General features: G+C 41.6%; 1 protein-coding gene across 1 annotated transcript in view; it reads right to left on the reverse strand.

Moving 5' to 3' along the window:
* The window catches only part of Atp10d (ATPase phospholipid transporting 10D (putative)), a 103,646-nt gene extending 85,535 nt beyond the window's left edge, over positions 1-18,111 (reverse strand). Inside the window, exon 1 of the mRNA XM_004658844.2 lies at positions 17,963-18,111. The gene's annotated coding sequence lies outside the window, so the exon portion shown is untranslated. The remainder of the gene's footprint in view (positions 1-17,962) is intronic.
* Positions 18,112-20,155: the final 2,044 nt, after the last annotated feature.

The raw sequence follows: 20,155 nt of genomic DNA on the forward strand, positions 1-20,155 counted from the left end.
CCCAGGACCCACGTTAGCCAGATACACAAGGGGGTACACGTGTCTGGAGTTTGTTTGCAGTGGCCGGAGGCCCTGGAGTGCCTATTCTCTCTCTCTCTCTCTCTCTCTCTCTCTCTCTCTCTCCCTCCCTCCCTCCCTCTTTCTCTTTCACTTTCAAATAAATAAATAAAAATAAAACAAAAAAATTTCATTAAAAAAACAAATTCATGATCAGGACTCTAACCCTTCCCTTGAACCTCGTAATGCTTCTCTCATTTCCTTCTTGGCAAAACTCATGCCCTGCTTATTATATTCAAAGCAGTTGTATGTAAGTCTCCATCTCTTTTGTGTCAGTGCCTATAGGGCTGAGAGGGGCTGGAGAGAAACACATCACTCCGGATTAGCGTCACTTGACATTTACAACGACAAAGCACAAGTCGGTCATTCGTGTGGACTGCGATCATACTTCATGGGTCATTCCCACTCCCATGAACAACTGTTTCGTACCTTTTCTTTTCTCCTTTAGTGTCCCACATTTCCCTCCTGATTTAACAAATACATCTAAACACTTGGATTTCCTTATTTTAAAAATATTCACAAGCGGGCTGGAGAGATGGCTTAGTGGTTAAGCGCTTGCCTGTGAAGCCTAAAGGACCCTGGTTCGAGGCTCGATTCCCCAGGACCCACGTTAGCCAGATGCACAAGGGGGCGCACGCGTCTGGAGTTCGTTTGCAGAGGCTGGAAGCCCTGGCATGCCCATTCTCTATCTGTCTCTTTCTCTCCCTCTCTCTCTGTCACTCTCAAATAAAGAAATAAAAATGACAAAAAATATTTTAAAAAAATATTCACAAGCCAGGTGTGATGGTGCACACCTTTAATCCCAGCACTCGGGAGGCAGAGGTAGGAGGATCGTCGTGAGTTCAAGGCCACCCTGAGACTATATAGCGAGTTCCAGGTCAGCCTGGGCTAGAGTGAGACCCTACCTTGAAAAACCAACACATATATATGTATTTTTTTTCCACTAAATGCAGTCAATAGAAAACTTTTCTCCTATTGTATTTATTTATATATACTGAACCCACTTTCTTTCTGTTGGTGACCTTGCTTACTATTTTACTGAGGAAAACAAAGCCATCACAAGACAAAGAGCTTCTCTAAGTTCTGTCACCTAATTGTACCCATCACGGGCCTCTTCCCAGAAACTGGCCTTCAGCATCACCTACCAATTATGTGACTGATGTCCAGATTGTTACAGGTCAAAGTGAGGTAAACCTAGTGTGCACTGACCAGCTTCCACAGATGGGCCCTGTCAGCCTTCCGTCTGGATGCTCAGGCCTGTAGCCTTGGAGCTCTCCCTGGGCCCCGTCTTTCTCTTACAGCCCATATCCAGTCAGTCAATTCTGCTGGCCTCTCCCTTATGGTCTAAATCTCGGGACACCTCATTGTCTCCCTCAGTTTCCGTGTGGTATATCCCCATCAGCCTAGTCTTGTTAAAACCAGAGTTAGACCCAAACATCTCCCAATTGACAATGTCTCGTGAGGGCTGGAGAGATAGCTTAGCAGTTAAGGCACTTGCCTGCAAAGCCAAATGACCCAGGTTCAACTCCCTAGGACCCATTTATGCCAGATGCACAAGGGGGTGCACTCATCTGGAGTTCATTTTCTAGAGGCCCTGGCATTCCCATTCTCTCTCTCTTTCTCTACCTGCCTATTTCTGTATCTCTCTCTCTCTCTCTCTCTCTCTCAAATAAATAAATAAAAATAAAATACGTTTTACAAAATAAAGAAAATGACTCCCGAGCTGGACAGATGGCTCAGCAGTTAAAGGCGCTTGCTTACAAAGCCTGGAGATGTGGGTTCAATTTCCCCAGTATCCACATAAAGTCAGATGCACAAAGTGGTGCAGGCATCTGGAGTTTATTTGTAGTGGAACCCATTCTTTCTCTCTCTCTCTCCCTCCCTCCCTCCCTCCCTCTCTCAAAGGAATATAAGGAATATAAAAATATTTTATTTTTTAATATTTTAAAGGGCTCCCATGTTACTTGTAGTAATAACATTCATCTCCCTATGACATGCTCACATTATCCCTCTCCTATTCTTTATTTTTCATTAACTCTCATTGCCATTTTCTAAAAACAGGTAACTACTGGTGTATTTTAGTCTTTGTCTGTCTCCCTCTTCTATCAAGATAGGAGTTTCTATTTTTTTAATTCACCGAACAGCCTTGGCTCAGAAGAGTATCAGGATGAAAACCCTTTCAGTGGATGTGTGTGGAAGGAACAGGAGAAGGAGCGGCCCACAGCTACCTCACAGCCAGTGCAGGCACGTTTTTCCTTAGCAGTCTTAGTGAGAATGAATGATCAGCTTCAGCATTCCCCAGCACCTTGCTACAGCTTTTCTTCGCTGTGCCGGGGTTACTGTAGCTCACGTCACGATCTGGGGCATGTATGTGACCCTAAAATAGACACCAAGCTGATTCTGCAACAGGAAAGCATAAATAAATAAAAAAGTGAAACCAATGTCTTAAAATAGCCGTGGTATTTGACTTTCCTTCCGTGTTCTACCTCTCAGGAAGGAAGTTCTATTTTTTTCAGACAGCTTAAGATTTATCCCTTAAAGTATGGAAATAATTTAATTTGGGACAGAAGTCATGATACAATTTGTATTCAATTCTCCTGCATTTGATATAGTATTTTAACTACATTTTCTTCTCCGAGAAGAGTTGTTCTCTGCACAGTGACATCTTCAGGGTCTTCCAAACACTCCTCCTTATTTTAAACAGCTCCATACTTTAAATGATCAAGTCCGGCTTTGTAGGCATCCCCTCATTGGTTGTTCAGACAGCTGGGGTTATAAAGATTTGGCTCTTTCAACTTCAGCAGGGGTAGAAGAAAAAAAAAATCAGCAAGACAGACTGATTGGAATTATTTCTGCTGCTCAGAGAGCTTGTCCTCATATTGGTTTAGAAAATAGGTATCGAAAAGTGGGCTGGAGAGATGGTTTAGTGGTTAAAGGCACTTGCCTCTAAACCCTACAGGTCTCAGTTCGATTCCCCAGGACTCTCATAAAGCCAGATGCACAAAGTGGCACATGCATCTGGAGTTCCTTTGCAGCCCTGCCTCCACCCCACCTCAAATAAATAAATAATATCTTCAATTAAAAGGCTACCACATACCTCAGAGATTAGCTACCATCAGATAGACCGTAGTCACATTGCAGAGCAGAACAGAAGAGCGTGGAGATGCTAGTCAACACAGGAATAAGAAAGTTCTTTACTGGAGCAAGCACACAGCTAAGTGGTCATCTTGAAAACTTTAGCGCAAATGTCTGGTCAAACTGGCAGGACACAAATCTACTGCCGGACTATCTTTATGTGCTCTTGACTCATTCATACTGAGAAGGGCAAATTCCTGCTGCATTGATACGTGTGTGTACTCTTGTAAAACATGGTAAATATGTTAGGCTGCTTAGAAGTTTGTTAGAGGACTGTGGAGATTGCGCAGTGGTTAATGCGCTTGCCTGCAAAGCCTAAGGACGTGGGTTCGATTCCCAGTACCCATGTAAACCAGATAGATGCACAAGGTGGCGCATGCGTCTGGAGTTTGTTTGGAGGCCTTGGCTCACCCATTCTCTCTCTCTCTTTTTCTCTCATAAATAAATAAAATATTACTAGGAAGATAAAGGGGGAATGAGCTAAAATTATGTAATGTATCAGTGTCTCCTATATATATAACGATCACACACAGCTGGCAACTGAACAGTGCCTGGTACACAAAGGGCACTCGAAGACTATCTTCAAATGAGGTAGCTTCCATCAAGCAGGTTTTTTGGAGGCATATCATGCGCATGATGGAAATAAATTTCCTTTAAACGAACAACTCTTAAGAGAATGAGCACAAAAAGAAAACAGAGAGAAAGATCAAGTTACACCTAGTATTGTTGAACAAACAAGCAGGCTACTTTACTGTGGGTGTATTTGGTGAATTCCATCTTGTTCCTTAAGGCGATGTAGGCCAACTCACCATTGCCAGAGATGGCCATTATGTTCACTCTAAGACTGTTGATGTCCCAAACTAGAGTCACTTTTGCACTATCTGGACATATTTTGGTTGTGGGAGCCAAAGGGCAAAGATGTTGATAAATATCCTACAATGCACAACAAAATAGTGCCTCACAATAAGGTGACACCAGACTCCCAAATTCAGGGATCTATGGAGCAGCCCTGAGTTAGGGCCAATTATCCTTTTCTTGTTCAAGAACGAGGGACGGGGCTGGAGAGATGGCTTAGCGGTTAAGCGCTTGCCTGTGAAGCCTAAGGACCCCGGTTCGAGGCTCGGTTCCCCAGGTCCCACGTTAGCCAGATGCACAAGGGGGCGCACGTGTCTGGAGTTCGTTTGCAGAGGCTGGAAGCCCTGGCGCGCCCATTCTCTCTTTCTCCCTCTATCTGTCTTTCTCTCCGTGTCTGTCGCTCTCAAATAAATAAATAAATAATTTAAATATATATATATTAAGAACGAGGGACGTAGAAGAATAAAAAGAATTAATCATTTTTTTTCTTTTTTTGGGGGGGTTCCAAGGTAGGGTCTCGCTCTAGTTCAGGCTGACCTAGAATTCACTATGTAGTCTCAGGGTGGCCAAGAATTTATGGCAATCCTCCTATCTCTGCCTCCCGAGTGCTGGGATTAAAGGCGTGCACCACCACGCCTGGCAAGAATTAATCTTTTTATTCATTCACTAGGTCAAATTCTGACTTTACCCCTCAGCCCCAGTGGGATTGCTTACAGCCTTCAGTTTCCCCATAAAAATAAATGGCAATAATAACACATAGTCTATAGAACTGTTGAGAGCTCATGAGAATTTGCATAAGGTATGTGAACAGAGTAATAAATGATAGCTGTTTTCACTATTATGGAGTGCTTATCAACTGTTTTAAGACTGACAGGTCTGCTGGGCTTGTGGGCGCACACCTTTAATCCCAGCACTTGGGAGGCAGAGGTTAAAAGCATCGCTGTGAGTTCAAGGCCAGCCTGAGATGGCATAGTGAATTCCAGGTCAGCCTGGGCTACAGCAAGACCCTACCTCAACCCCATCCCCCTCCAAAAAAAGGAGTGACATGTCTGACAAGGTTTGGAAACTTAAACACTAAACACCACACTCAAAAATTTGAAAGTGGTTGGGGCTGCAGGGATGGCTCAGCAGTTACAGCGCTTGCCTGCAAAGGACTAATGACCCTGGTGCAATTCCCCAGTATGCACATAAATCCAGAGGTAAAGACTAGCGTATGCATGTGGAGTTTGTTTGCAGTGGCTGGAGGCCCTGGCACAGCCATATTCTCTTTGTTTCTCTCTCTCTTCTTGCACATAAATAAATTAATTAAAATTTTTAATAAAAATAAAAAGTGGGGCTGGAGAGATGGCTTAGCGGTTAAGCGCTTGCCTGTGAAGCCTGAGGACCCAGATTCAAGGCTCGGTTTCCCAGGACCCACGTTAGCCAGATGCACAAGGGGGCGCATGCATCTGGAGTTCGTTTGCGGTGGCTGGAAGCCCTGGCACGCCCATTCTCAATCTGTGTCTCTTTCTCTCTCTCTGTCACTCTCAAATAAATATATAAATAAAATTTAAAAAAAGAAAAAAATAAATAAATAATGTAAAAGTGGAAAAAATAGTCAGCAATAAAATATTTCATTCTATACAGGAAAAATGATATTCAGAGAGACTGGCTTGCCCAATATTACATAGCAAATGAGCAGCCAGCTGCTCACATAAACTCTTTCAACCATACCCTCTACTACTGGTTTTTAAATATTTAATATTTTATTTATTTATTTATTAGAGACAGAGAGAGGGAGAGAGATAGAGAAAGTGAGAATGGGCACGCCAGGGCCTCTAATCACTGCAAAAAAACTCCAGATGCAAGAACCACCATGTGCATCTGGCTTACATGGGACCTGGAGAATCAAACCTGGGTCCTTAGGCTTCACGGGCATGTGCCTTAACCACTAAGCCATCTCTCCAGCCCTCTACTACTATTATATTCCTGACACATGTGTAGAAGGGCCTTCTGTATTCCTAAACCACATCTTTACTTATGAATGTGCCACCAGTAATTTAAATATATTTGAAAATGACATTATTATCCCCACTAAAATGCTGTGAGTATTAGACTACAAAATAACCATGGTTCAGGCTGGCCACGGTGGCACCTGCCTTTAATGCCAGCACTTGGAAGGTAAAGGTAGGAGTGTGGAGGCTAGTTTGCGACTACAGAGATAGTTCCAGGTCAGCCTGGGCATGAGTGAGATCCTATCATGAAAAAACAAAACACAAAAATAAATAAAAAGTCACTATGATTCATTCACATGCGCATCCACCTTAAAGTTTTTGTTGCCCTTCTAGTTCATTGGGGCGGAGTCCTCCTCATTGTTTCTACGTCACTCTAAAAAAAAATTCTATTATGGGCTGGAGAGATGGCTTAGCGGTTAAGCGCTTGCCTGTGAAGCCTAAGGACCCCGGTTCGAGGCTCGGTTCCCCAGGTCCCACGTTAGCCAGATGCACAAGGGGGCGCACGCATCTGGAGTTCGTTTGCAGTGGCTGGAAGCCCTGGCGCGCCCATTCTCTCTCTCTCCCTCTATCTGTCTTTCTCTCTGTGTCTGTCGCTCTCAAATAAATAAATAAAAATTAAAAAAAAAAGAAAAAAGAAAAAAATTCTATTACTAACACAATAGTTTACTTTATCAATCCGTAGTTTATAAAATCAGTATTAAAATTAATAATTTCTGCTTTTCATATTTATATGAGGAACATACTTTGGAAAAGGCCTTGAAAACACATAAAAGTTGACATACAATGAACAAATAGGAAAAAAAAACAAAAAACACTTTACTTCATGCATAAGCTAAAAGAAAAGCAATTAAGGCAGCATTATGTCCCGGTTTTTACAGTTCTGGAGCCATAAGATACCTTTAAAATATTCACCTCTTGAAGAAAAAGATGCTCAAGTCAGTACTAGAAAGAGAATGGTCCCCATGTTCAGAAATAGGGAAAGTCACTAAATTATGACATAACTAAAGGGAAGAATAATGCATCCATTAAAAATGATGCTAAAGGCCGGGCGTGGTGGCGCACGCCTTTAATTCCAGCTCTCGGGAGGCAGAGGGAGGAGGATCGCCATGAGTTCGAGGCCACCCTGAGACTCCATAGTGAATTCTAGGTCAGCCTGGGCTAGAGTGAGACCCTACCTCAAAAAACAAACAACAACAACAAAAAAAAAATGCTAAAGGAATTTTCACTAAGTGCAAAATGGTAAAAGTTTGTTAAGTTTTAAAGCATGATTTAGATCTGCATTCAAGTAAATCTCAACTATGACTCATATAGCTATAAAATTTACAATAATTTTTTAAAACAATAGTGGTTAATTTTGTGATATTATATTAAATGACTGATTTTAAGTATCTTCTAATGGTTTTCTTTTTTTTTTTTTGATTTTTGAGGTATGTTCTCACTCTAGCTCAGGATTACCTGGAATTCACTATGTAGTCTCAGGGTGGCCTCAAACTCATGGCAAGCCTCCTACCTCTGCCTCCCGAGTGCTGAGATTAAAGGCATGCGCCACCACACCTGGCTGGTTCTCAATTTTAATCAGGCTTATTTTAGAATCAGAAATCGGATCTTCATTTTAGTTTATTTTTCTTTTTTCATTTTAATTTTTTTGAATATAGTTTTATTTATTTACTTGAGAGAAAGAGGCATTGAGAGAGAGAGAGTATGGGTGCACCAGGGCCTCCAGCCACTGCAAAGGAACTCCAGATGCATGCGCTCCCTTGTGCATCTGGCTTACATGGGTCCTGGAGAGTCAAACTGGGATCCTCTGGCTTGGCAGGCAAACACCTTAATTGCTAAGCCATCTCTCCAGCCCTCCATTTTAATTTTTGAAGACTCTAATTAGCTTGAATTGAAGGTTTACTACTTCAAGTAGTTGTAAAACCTACACCTAGGGAGGAGAAAACCATACATAGAAGTTAGTATGTTGTTTACATTTAAATGCAGGAAAGCAAGGTCGAGATTGAAGAAGCTTATTTCTGAATTATACTTAGGCTTTCATAAAGGCAAACACGAGTGTTGCTTCCAAGAAGTCTTGAATGTAATCATGTATGTTGTAACTCCAATTAAAGTAATTTTTGGTCAAAATATTATCACTAGAAGGTTACTCATAGATATGGCCCGTTACATTTAAAGAGCTGTTTTTAGCTTATTTAAAAGCCAAGATAGTTCTATACCGCTCACTGTTTTCTATATGAAAATTGGTCAGGAAGACAAACTGTCAATCATAATCTGCAACAGCTAACAGGTAACCATTGCAGTGACTCCCTCACTCATCTGTAGGGCATGCATGGCTCCAGCTCTCAAAGCAACCTCAGTCTCATAAACAAGTTGGTGACGCAATCCCATCACCTTAGAAAATTAACCCTGGAGGAGGAAAAAACTGGTGACGTTAGATTTTCAATTCCTAGGTAAGAACCCATTTCAAAATTTCTCTACTGCCTCCTAATACCTTTATAACATATTCCATGTTCTTTTTGTTTTGTTTCTTTTGTTTTTCGAGGTAGGGTCTTGCTCTAGCTCAGGCTGACCTGAAATTCACTATGTTGTGTCAGGGTATCCTTGAACTCATGACAATCTTCCTACCTCTGCCTCCCGAGTACTGGGATTAAAGGTGTGTGCCACCATGCCTGGCTTTCACATGCCCCATGTTCTGAGGGACCTTATTCAACACCACCTATGGGTAAGCTGGAACAAGCAATCCAAACGCTCCAGCAATATCTAAGAAAATTCATTGTTAACACAGTGAAGTCCAAATATTAAAAAAGAGCAAAGCCTATTTGATATACAGATGCACTATAAAATATAAAATATGCCAGGAATCTAATTTCACTGGGTAAATTAATGACAATTTTTTTTCTTTTAAACTCATTTTGTGGGGGATTTTTTTGTAAATTTTTTTTGTTTTATTTATTTATTTGAAAGTGATGGACAGAGAGAAAGAAAGAGGCAGAGAGAGAGAGAGACAGAGAGAGAGAGAATAGGCGTGCCAGGGCCTCCAGCCACTGCAAACGAACTCCAGATGCGTGCGCCCCCTTGTGCATCTGGCTAACGTGGTTCCTGGGGAACTGAGCCTCGAACCAGGGTCCTTAGGCTTCACAGGCAAGCGCTTAACCGCTAAGCCATCTCTCCAGCCCAATTAACGACAAATTTAATGAATGGCAGAAATTTATATCATTTCCTATATCTTTGAAGATATGAAAGGTGTCTAGGAAAACTTGCTTCCCTACCCACATGCTCTCTTTGAGAGTCATAAGATTCAGATTTGTTTTTTGTCTTTTTAAAAATCATACCCTTAACCAATGGATGTTGGGGGGAGGGCGGAAACAAGCTCTCCCTTCTCTCTTTATCAAACACTTAATTCTGTTGTTAAAGGCAATCTGTCACCAGGAAGCAAATGACATAAAGCTGACCTGTATTTTGACTGCTTTTAAAATGCTGTGTCTTAAGTGAGCTGCATTTGCTGCCAGTTCAGTGGGAACACACAGGTATTAGAAGCAGAAGTCAATGGTGTTATCTTCCCTGCCATCCTTGCAAGGTAAGCCAGGCCTGCCTATCAAAGGCCAGCGAAGGGCCAGCAGAGGAGCCTCCCTCAACCTCCCTCTTGGATTTATCACAGGCCAGACTCCCAGGGAGAGCTTGGTACACACAGGCTCTGCTCTCCTGCCTGCCAAGCACGGTCTCCCCAGAGTCTGATTCAACAAGCAGGTCTGCAGTGGGGCCTCAGCATTTGCATTTCTTTTTTTTAATGTATTTATTTTTTATTAGCATATGAAGAACTAGGTAGGTTTCATTGTATCAAGCTCTAGTGATATGGATGTTCCTGGTCCAGAAAGCACGCTTTTTAAAACACCTACACATCTCAAATCGACTGTCATGTTTTAAATATAATGATCCCCAGGCTGGGGAGATGGCTCAGAGGTTAAAATGTTTGCCTGAAAAGCCAAAGGATCCAGGTTCGATTCCACAGATGCACAAAGTGACTCATGCATCCAGAGTTCATTTGCAGTGGCTAGAGGCCCTGGAGCTTGCTTGTGCTCTCTCTCTCATTCTCTCTCTGCTTGCAAATAAGTAAAAATAAATTATATTTTTTAAAAGAGAGTAATGAAATAATAATAATAATAATAATAATAAAGCACACACCTTTAATCCCAGCACTCAGGAGGCAGAGATAGGAGGATTGCTGTGAGTTTGAGGCCACCCTGAGAATGCATAGTAAATTCCAGGTCAGCCTGGGTTACAGTGAGACCCTACCTAAAAAAAACAAAAAATAAAAGAATAAAACTAATGATCTCCACATCCTTGTGCAGGGCCAAGCTTAGGAGGTGTAGCCATGGCGGAGTAAGTGTGTCACAGGGGGCGGGTCTTGAGGTGTTACAGGCCAGACCTGCTTCTAATCTCCCTCTCCCCATCCCCTTCCTCTCCTTCTCCCCTACTGCCTGCTGGACATGAAGCGAGGGTTTTCTGCTCCTACCATGTTCTCCTTAGCACGATGGGCTCTATACTCTGGAACTATAAACTACAAAAATCTATTTCCTTCCCTAAACTGCTTCTGATTGGGTATTTTTGTCCCAGCAACCAACGAGAACATAACTGACACAAAAATCTTACCTTTAAATTATAAGCATGTTTTCTTCATAATGATTATTTAATAATGCTTTTGTGCAGCTAATCATTTCCATCCATTTTTATTTAAATGATTGGTGAAGCTGCTTTTTTATACAACAGAACCAGGGCAAATATTTTCTATATAAGTAACCATAAAACGATATATTTGTATGTGCACATGAGTGTTCAGTGGAGGGGAGAGGAGCCAAGGCTTCTTGTCATTGCAAATGAACATCAAGTGCTTGTGACACTTTTTGTGTCTGTTTTACTGGTTTGCGAATTTAGCCCAGGTCCAGCAGACTTTGCAAAGAAGTGCCTTTAACCTCTGAGCCAACTTCCCAACTGCATAAAAATGTTTTTAAAAAGCAAAAGAGCCAGGTATGGTGGCGCACGCCTTTAATCCCAGCACTTGGTAGGCAGAGGTAGGAAAATTGCCATAACTTGGAGGCCACCCTGAGACTACAGATTGGGCTAGAGTGAAACCCTACCTGGAAAAAACAAAACAGAGAAAAATACAGTAAAAAGGAGGCAGAGGGCTGGAGAGATGGTGTAACAGTTAAGGCATTTGCCTGCAAAGCCAAAGGACCCAGGTTCAATTCCCCAGGACCCATGTTAGCCAGATGCACAAGGGGTGCATGCGTGTGGAGTTCATTTACAATGAATGGCTGGAGGTCCTGGTGCACCCATTTTCCCTCTGTCTCCCCCCCCCTTTTCTGTCAAATAAATAAACAAAAATAAAATATTGAAAAAAAGGAGGCGGCAGAATTATTTGTAACTAAACTGGAAAGCATTCAGCCGCTGAAAGGCTTTATGGACTTGAAAAATCAAATGTTATAACAATGAGCGATATCAAATATTTTCTAAAGACTGTTCACAGATCATTACCCTGGGCTACAAATATGAATCAAATAAGCATATTAAGATTCAAATTCTGAAGAATGACCTTTAAAGTATATCACATTCCTAGGAAGATGATGAAGATGGACAATCATTTACATCACTGATCTTGGATGAAATAAAGGAAGGGCTTACCAGTGTACACTGGGTGAAAACTTAAATTTCTAAGACCTCAAGATTTATTTCTGAAAGCTACTGGATGACTTAAAATGTTATAAATAAATCCGGGTGTGGTGGCACACGCCTTTAATCCCAGTCCTCGGGAGGCAGAGGTAGGAGGATCACCGTGAGTTCAAGGCCACCCTGAGACTACATAATGAATTCCAGGTCAGCCTGAGCTAGAGCGAGACCCTACCTCGAAAAAAGAAAAAGGTTATAAATATGACATAAGTAAGTATTATTTCTTAGTGACTAAAAGTTACTCCAGCACATGACAATATAATATAAGCATAGATTATTATATGCCAATTACTTAAGTTGCGTCAACATACATGTTTAAATTACCCTGAGGTCTGTAAGCTAAGTATGACTACGGATAGTTTATAAGCACCCATGTGGGACAGATCAAACCATCAACAATATTACAAGGAAGCCAGCAAGAATGATCGAGCGTCCGGGTCAAGAGCTTCCTTTGATAATAAAGTCATGTCTCCACTTGTAATTTATTGTGACCCCTTTTCACTGTTCGTGATTCCTATGTCTAAAACTTATTTCAATACAAATTAAATTGTTCTTCCTTCATCCATATTGTTATATCTACCAAGTTACTGATATAAAATCACATTGTACAATGAAAATCTCTCCGGACTTAAGCAGGTTTAAAAATGCCTTGTTGTACAAGTTCATTTGCAGTTAAAATTCTTTTTGAGCCCAACCGTCTGCCTTCTGTTAGACTGAGGTGACTCTGGATGCTTCTGTTGTCCTTGCCCCATTACAGATAATAGAAATACATCAGATAGTTAAAAAGAAAAAGATGAAGAAGAAAAAGAACCCCCCCTCCCCAGTGAGATGGCTTAGAAGATAAAGGTATTTTCTTACAAAACCTAAAAGTCTGGATTTGTTTCCGAGGACCCACATAAGCATGATGCACAAAGTGGCACATGCATCTGGAGTTCATTTGCAGTGGCAGGATACCCTGGTGCACCCATCCCCTCCTCTCTCTCTCTCTCTCTAATAAAGGAAAATATTTTTAAAAAATTAAAACAAGTCAGGTATGGTGGTGCACACCTTTAATCTCAGCACTTTGGAAGCAGATGTAGGAGGATCACCATGAGTTCAAGGCTGCACTAATGCTACATAGTGAATTCCAGGTCAGCCTGGGCTGGAGCGAAACCTTACCTCTGAAAATCAAAAAGATTAAAAAATAAAATAAAGTAAAATAAGAAGCGCAGTTCAAAACTCGTTTTCACTTTATTTCTTATAGCTGAGAAACTTGCGATTTCTCTTACCTACCCTACACAAAGTGAAAAGCTTGAAAACTTGGAAGGATGTAGTTGGATTCATCCTCCCCAAGCAAAAAGGCCTTATACTGAGTAAGTAGATTAGAAAGATAAACTAAGCAGTATTTAATTACTGCCCATTAGCATCAGGTCCTGGCAGATGTGACCTACAGGAAACGAAAGTGAGCCTAGCTAAAGTCAGCCACTATTATCTCCAGAACAGGGAGGAAGGAACAGAAGAGGTCAGGTGAGCACCATTTGGTTCCACATTGTAATTTCCCCTAAGTCCCCAGGAGCTCACCAGCAAACACAGTTTAGAAACGACACTTGACTTGGAATTACGTGTCACGTGGGAGAGATGATAATACACCCATGTGTTCTCCATTCTGGGGCAAGTTGTGTGTCTTCAGTTTTTGTTTTGTTTTTAATCAGGAAAGTGACTATTTTCTTCTGATAACTAAAAATGTATGCACTAGAGAAAAATTTTAACATACAAATTAATACTACAATGCTAATACTAATAGAAATAACATAAGAACCACTAAAATCTGCTTTATTTCTCACCTACAAAATAGGTCAACTTTTTTTTTAACCAGACTAGGATATAATTTTGAAACTTTATTTTTACTTTTCATATCAGTTGCACTGTTCAGTATCATTTTCTAATGACCCACATATTTTGGTTTGCTTGCCCATGTTGTGTCTATGATAAACTATATATTACTAGTCTGAAATAATTTGATTATTGGAAGGTTTACACTTATTTTCCCTCCCACAACTTCAGGTATAATTTCCTTTGTGAAGTGTCTACTTATGTCTATTTTTCCTTGGAGATCATTTAAAAAAATTTTTTTTGTTTATTTTTATTTATTTATTTGAGAGTGACAGACAGAGAGAAAGAGGCAGAGAAAGAGAGAGAGAATGGGCACACCAGGGCCACCAGCCATTCCAAATGAACTCCAGACACGTGCGCCCCCTTGTGCATCTGGCTAATGCGGGTCCTGGTGAATCTAGCCTCGAACCGGGGTCCTTGGGCTTCACAGGCAAGCACTTAACTGCTAAGCCACCTCTCCAGCCCTTGGAGATCATTTTTTTAGAGTTGTTAACTTATCTCTGTCTTAATCTATGTGAGTTGCTATAACAAATTAGCCTAAGCTGTGTGGCTTATTTAAAAGCATAGATATGGGCTGGAGAGATGGCTCAGTACTTAAGGTGCTTGCCTGCAAAGCCTAACGATCCAATCCAGGTTCAATTCCCCAGTACGCACCTAAAGCCAGAAGTACAAAGTGACTCTTGCATTTGGAGTTTGTTTGCAATGGCGGATCAGTAAATAAAAGGGGCACCAACATCCCAATGACAGCAATATTACAAACTCACTACTTTAATGATGATCCTTGGAAAGGGTGTGCTATTATGAACAATGACAGCGCCTAGCAGCTGTCTTTTGGTTTTGCTTATAGTATTTTATAGATATATTTTTTGAAATAGTTATTTGGTGGTAATAAAAGTAACAGTTTCCATTGAAAATTTGGGAATATTGAGAAAAATATTTAAAACACAAGAGTACAACTCTACTCCATAGAAATTTATTTATGTGTGTGTGTGTGTTTCAGCATATGTTATAATAGTAAATATACTCATTGATACCAAAGGAACTTATAAGCAAACAGGATGCCTTGTTTGGCACTGTCCAAAGCTTTTATTTAGAACAATGCTTGATGTATGGTAATTAGTTGATCTTTAGTGAGTAAATGAATGTTGTCTACATTGATTTTATATTCTATGCATTCAATATACTATCAAATATTGCTTGGGAAGGCTGGAGAGATGGCTCAATGGTTGAAGGCACTAGTTTATAAAACCTGTTGACCTGGGTTCAATCCCCCAGTACTCATGTAAAGCCAGAAGAACAAAGCAGTGCATGCAGCTGGGGTTTGTTTGCAGTGACAAGAGGTCCTGGTGTGCCCATTCTTTCATTCTTTCTCTCTTTTGCAAATAACTAAATAAAAATACTTAAAATAGATATATTGCACCAAGAGTAGTAGGGCATGTTTTTAATCTCAGCATTCAGAAGGCAGAGGCAGGAGGATGACTGTGAGTTCATGGCCAGCCTGACACTACAGATGAGTTCCAAGTCAGCCTGGGCTAGAGTGAGACTGTATCTCAGAAACAAAACCATATATATATGGTTTTGTTCATATATATATATATATATATATATATATATATATATAAACATATATAAACAAAATCATATATATAGAATGCATATGTAGAAAAGTAATATATATTGCTTTTCTACTCAAGTTTATTTACATGTATATTTTCAATCATAAATCTTTTAAAAAAAATTTTAGCAACTGAGTTTTATCAAGATCAACAGAGGGACAGATTGAATATTTTATTGAAACATTTACCAATGAACAGATTCCAATTTTTTTCATATCATAGGTAGCAATATAATGAACATATTTATAAATCTTCATCCAGAATGCATGTTTCCTTGTTATATGTCTCTAGGCCTAAGATTACTGTGTCAAGGTCTTTGAATAGTCATAAGATTTACTATGTATAACCATATTAATGTCTTAAACAGCTGTAGTAATACACTGAGTCATGATACATCCTCCATTGAGCACCTGGAAAGGTAGGTTCCATGAAGGCCACAGCTCATTGGCAAAACTAGCGTGAAGACTTCTTCCCCTATAAGTCAATGGACAGTACGGCTTCTAAGGCTAAAATATTCTCTGAAATGCAACAAACCCACACAAGATAATAGTGAACAAATAATATGTTCAGGAACACACAACAGGGCTGTGGCAAGTGACAAGGAAAGCTCTCTCGGTGACTAACTAGTAACCAGGTGAGTGGCCATGAGCCCGGCACACACACCATTGCTGCTGAAGAGTTAACAAATATATTCTCCTTTACCCAAACACCAGCAGCCAGTTATTAAGTTTATCCTTGTTAATGCAGTTTTGAGAGTCCCCAAATGACTTAAGTGTGCAGTTTGTTTTAAAAATTGTGTCATTGACATGTTCTCCCTCATATGGGGATCCTAGCTACAGATGACTGGGCTTCTGTGTGAGAATGAAAATACTTAGTAGCAGAGGCCAGTAAGTTGAAAAGGAGACATAAAGGGTGGAGAAAGGAAGGGAGGAGGATACTTAATAGGTTGATATTGTATATATGTAATTACAATGATTGTAATGGGGAGGTAATATGATTGAGAATGGAATTTCAAACGGGAAAGTGTGGGGGTGGGGAGGGAGGGAATTACCATGGGATATATTTTATAATCATGGAAAATGTTAATAAAAATTAAAAAAAAAAAAAAAAAAAAAAAAAATTGTGTCATTGAGCCAGGTTTGGTGGCGTACATCTTTAATCCCAGCACTCAGGAGGTAAAGGATCGCCATGAGCTCAAAGCCACCCTGAGACTACATAGTGAATTACAGGTTAGCCTGAACTAAAAGTGAGACCTTACCTCAAAAAAAAAAAAAAAAAAAAAAAACAATTGTTTCATTGAAAATAAAATTTCCACTCCAATAAGATAATAAGCAGACATGGAACTGAGGTATTTTTATGTGGATATTTTTTTAAACTCTTTTTTAAAATTGACTCTAAAAAGTACATTTGTCCAACAGATTAATCATTAGCCCTATAATAAATTATAGTCAAATTCCGAGCATTTCTCTTTATTTTACTGGTATCAACAAAATAAATGATACTCTATTCAGCTGTCTGGTCACTAAGTATGAGAAGTATTCAGTTTTTGTTATGTCAAGGTCAAACAATCCTCACATCCAGTTTCAGAGCGTTTAAATTCCCCCTTTTTTTTCCACACACATTTAACAAATGTTAACAGTTCCTGTGTCATTTTTAAACACTGAAACTGATTGTTGCTAAATTGTTTTTCAACACAAACAGTTTGATCTCACTTTGAGATAAGCAAGTTATCTCAAAGCAGGTATCTAAGATACATCTTACAGAACAAAAATCCAGAAACAGCCCTTGTCAATGTCTTTTCTAGTAGAATGGAGTCCAGGCTCAAGCTACAATAATCACGAGTTACATCTCCACGCTTGAAGTAAAAAAAAAAAAAAAAAAAGAGTTTTTTTTTCCTTTGAGAGCAGTCGTCTAGCTAAGGTGAAACCCTAACACCGGTGATAAGGACCCCCCCAATCCTTGGGGTATCGTGCAAGGTTAATTGGAGTCAGGCTAGCTCTTAGCACACAGAACTCGCTTCCTTACAAATGGGTGTGTTGAAAAGAAGCCAAAAGAAACCTCAGCCTCTCTATTATTCTAAGAACCTGAGCTAGCATGTTCTGACGAGTAAGAACAGCGTTTCACATTCTTTCTAAAGGCACATGGTCCCAAGTCACCGGTAAAACGTCCCAGATTGGGGGATCCTTAACCACCCCACTTCCCTCTCTCTGCTGCACGGGGTGAGCTAGAGCGTGTTCAAATAGCAGCTACGTTTTGCAAAGTTTGCATTTGCAGGAAGAAGGCAGTCCCTCTCTCCCCCCCCCACCTCTCTCTTAAGCATTCCTTCCAAAAACTATTTCACCCCAAGTTCCAGCGGAAAGACACAAACTCCTTTCTTAATTTCTCTTTCAAAGAACTCAAACCCGTGGCTTGTACACTGGATGAAAACACACACCCGGGATTCCCTCTTCGGGGGAGGGGCGCAGACAGACAGAGCTGTCCAAAATCACTGGGTTTCACGACGGAATGACCAAACGTGGCGTGTGTGCGTGTGTGTGCGTGTGTGCATGTGTGTGCATGTGTGTGTGTGTGTGTGTGTGTGTGCATGCGTGCGTGCGTGTGCGTGTGAGCACGAGTTTCACAAAAGCCAGACCACTCACGTCCCCGAAAGAAACACAAGTAGCTGACGGGGTGTGAAGGCATCCAGTCGGAAGCCAGCCCCGAACCCCTTACCTGTCCCCTCCCCGGGGCGAGCCCGTCACAGCACGCCAGCCAGCGGCCCCGGGGTCCCGGCGGGGGTCCCCGCGCGCATCCCGGGCGGAGGGGCCGCGTCCGCTCCCCAGCCAGCCATTGGTGTTGGAGAAAAAGGAAAAAACAAAAAAAAAAAACCCAAAAAGCAAACAAAACAAAACCAAAACCCACTTCTCAGGTCCCACACTCGGCTGCCACGGCCCAGGAGAGCCCGCGACCTCCTTCTCCCAGGCCCCCTCCTCCCCCTCCCCCTCCCCCTCCCCCTCCCCCTCCTCCGCCCCGCCCCGCCCAGCTTCCCCGAGAGCCAATCAGACGCGGTCCCGCCCCATGACGTCAGAGGCGAGGTCTGACCGTCCCCCTGCTCCAGCTGTTGCAAGGGATGTGCAGGCGACCCAGAGCCCAGAGGTCCCCCCTAAGATGTTCACGCCCCCAGGGGCAGCTGTGCCCGTGCTTGGTGGGAAAGAGCTGTTCTCACTTTATTCTGACTTTGTCCAACCGCTCACCCATCTGCTTGAAACGCTTGGTAATTAACTTTTGGGAGATCAAAAATATATATATATATATTAAATAGAAGAAACGTAATGGTAGTAACCTTTTACAAAAAAAGACCAGAGTTCTGATGTGGCCTTCTTGTTTCTTTCCTTTCTATTCCTTCACTCCGATTTAACGTGGCCTTGTCTGCGCGCGCGCGCACACACACACACACACGCACACACACACACACACACACACACACACACGCCCACCAGGGGCTGTTTGCTGAAGCCTTCTTTTTCCTCTTTTCTTTCCCTTTTTCTTCCGTTCTTTGCTTTGCCTTTCTCTCCTTTCGTGTTCTTCCTTTTATTTTCAGATGCATTCTTAAAGTCAAAGACACGAAACAGCTCAAAACTTCTGGCCAAACTAAGTGCGGTGAGAAGGTGAAAAAGGGCCGTTTACAGGCGACAGAAGTTTCTAAGTAATTTCAAAACTGAAAACCTGCTGACTGGGCTTTTTTTAAAATCCCACTAAAACATGTGAGAAGCGGGGCCACATCTCCCACAGCTCTGTGCTGTGTGCCCCGCCCCCCACTGTCTCGCGTCCCTCAGTTGTGCGGTATGAGTGAGCCAGCTAAATGAACATACCTGGACAGACAGGCAAACAGGCTCGGGAAGCTTGCAAACCATCCCAATCCAAGACGCCAAACAAGTTTTTTTTTTTTTTTTTTTTTTTTTTTACACCCACTGAGAAGGCACTTCTGACAACCAGAGAGGAACAAGGTCTGGGTGTGGCTTCCTGTGATGCCCTGGGGAAGTCTCCTTCTGCCCCAGCAAGGGCGGATCTCCAGGGCTTGGCCAACTCCAAGGTTGCAGGGCCTTAATCCAGGATTCTGTCACTGACCTGGCTTCTGAAATTCCTGGCCCTGGTAAGACTTTCTGCAGTGGTTTGACAATCTGTAATATGATTCAAGAAAAAGAAATAATTTTTTTTTTCAGTTAGCTAATTTCCTAGGGATACTTAAAAGTTCAGATGCGCATCCCGGGTCTCCCCTGCCTGGCACAGAGGGAGCCTCAGTAGAGGACCCTGCTTTGAGGTGCATGCCAGGACCACTCAGGCATGCCACTGGCCATTGCAGCCCATTTGGGTTGCTTAAATCAGTGGTTCTAACGAGCTACACATCAGAGTCAGCCAGAGAGTCAGATGCCAAAACCCCACCCAGGACAAGTGAACCGCAGTCCCTTGGAGGTGGGGCTCTGACAACATCTTTTTTCTTCTGTTTTCAAGCTCACCTTATGGTTCCAGTGTGCATCAAGGCTGGAGAATCGCTGGCTAAAATCTACATTTTGGTCTTAGAAGAAATTATATTTAAGTTTAAAAATGCAATTCCTGGGGCTGGAGAGATGGCTCGGCTGTTAAAAAGTTGCTTGCATGTAAAGTCTGATGGCCTGGGCTCCATTTCCAAGTACCCAAAGCCAGGTGCACAAAGTGGCACATGCATCTAGAGTTCATTTGCAATGGCAGGAGGACCAAGTGTACCTTTTCTTTTATATCTTGTTCATTCTCTCTCCTCTTAATAAATACCTACGTAAATGCTTTTAAAAGGCAGTCCCTGAACATTGTGAAAGTAATATAAGTTTTTTTCATATAGAATGTGTATGGTTATACATTATGCATAATATATATTCTTTAAATATTTGT

This window comes from Jaculus jaculus, chromosome 11 (assembly GCF_020740685.1).
Source record: "Jaculus jaculus isolate mJacJac1 chromosome 11, mJacJac1.mat.Y.cur, whole genome shotgun sequence".
Lineage (NCBI taxonomy): Eukaryota > Metazoa > Chordata > Mammalia > Rodentia > Dipodidae > Jaculus > Jaculus jaculus.